General features: G+C 58.7%; 1 pseudogene; it reads right to left on the minus strand.

Annotated features, from left to right (window-relative positions):
- The window catches only part of LOC123164501 (subtilisin-like protease 4), a 17,289-nt pseudogene that overhangs the window by 6,563 nt on the left and 9,851 nt on the right, over positions 1 to 875 (minus strand).

An 875-nucleotide genomic window follows, 5' to 3' on the forward strand; every position in this document is an offset into this window, starting at 1 on the left:
CTCTTGGGACATGCCACCACACCACCCCGCATGTATGAGGGCCCGGTGCGACGCTCGGGTGGCAGTGCTACCCCCAGGGCCCCCGTCCCGCCTAACCCTGTAGCGTTTGACCACGGGGTCTAGCCCTTTGACTTTGCACGGACGGGCTTTGAGCAGTGGACCTATCCACCCGGTTGTGGTAGGTCAGCCCATAGGAACACTTTGGAGCAACATCCGGGCCAGACCCATGGCAAGATCCCCTCCGTGTAGACCCGACGCGCCCGTTTCCCCCCTCCAGGTGCCGGCGGCGGCGCCGTCCGTGAGGGGGGGCACACCCCGGAGACGCGTGCGGCCTCTTGGGTATCATCATGTAATAATTGAATTGATTAAAAACTCCGGTATTCATCATTGAAAATGTACAATTGCTGTGAACCTTTTAGTGCTCGGGCACCGGGCCGGCTGACCGGGCACGCCCGGTGCCCGAGCACTGAAAAGTTCACAGCAATTGTCCATTTTCTTCATATAAGTTTAATGAATACCGGAGCTTATAACGTATGGATTAGTGAACTATTTAAACAGGTCAAATTGCTTTTCCCTCGGCGAGGTGGGACTATTTTTTTAAAAAAAAAGTAGTTGCCAACTATGCCGACGGCTTAGCCGTCGGCATAGGCCTCCCATCTATGCCGACGGCCGGGCCGTCGGCATACGTCCACGTTATCTACTCCCCCCGGGCTGCTGACATGTGGGCCGAGCCTATGCTGACGGCCATGCCGTCGGCATAGGGCCAACCTTATCCCCTCGCGCGGCCACCCTCCTCCTCTCCACTCATTTCTCTCCCTCTCACCGCACCCGACCCTGACCCCAACCGCCGCCGCCCGCCCTGAGCACGCCACCGC

This window comes from Triticum aestivum, chromosome 7D (assembly GCF_018294505.1).
Source record: "Triticum aestivum cultivar Chinese Spring chromosome 7D, IWGSC CS RefSeq v2.1, whole genome shotgun sequence".
Taxonomy (NCBI): domain Eukaryota; kingdom Viridiplantae; phylum Streptophyta; class Magnoliopsida; order Poales; family Poaceae; genus Triticum; species Triticum aestivum.